The sequence below is a fragment of the Sus scrofa genome, unplaced genomic scaffold, assembly GCF_000003025.6.
Source record: "Sus scrofa isolate TJ Tabasco breed Duroc unplaced genomic scaffold, Sscrofa11.1 Contig1878, whole genome shotgun sequence".
Classification (NCBI taxonomy): domain Eukaryota; kingdom Metazoa; phylum Chordata; class Mammalia; order Artiodactyla; family Suidae; genus Sus; species Sus scrofa.
The window spans coordinates 1,669,855-1,670,174 of NW_018084968.1; positions in this window are offsets into that span (position 1 = coordinate 1,669,855).

Here is a 320-nt window from a genome sequence, read left to right on the forward strand (position 1 = left end):
CCACGTCCCCTGCTGGCTCATCAAAATTCCCTCCTCTGCTCTCTCCTCTTCCCTGGAAAACCTGAAGCCCACAATTGGGGGACGGCATCCCGGTCCGGAGGAAGCCTGAGTCCCCAAATGAATGTCCAACTACATTGACGGTTACATAAGTAAGCAGTGAAGCCCCCCAGATTTGAAGGTTTGGCTGTGTCTACAGCCGAGGCTCCCCTGGCTGCACCAGACACCCTGACACTTCCAAGGGGCGCAGCTCCTAAAACCAGACAGGCGAGCTTTAGTCTGACCAGCCTCCCCTTTCCCCCTCCCTGCGCGAGAAGGTCTGG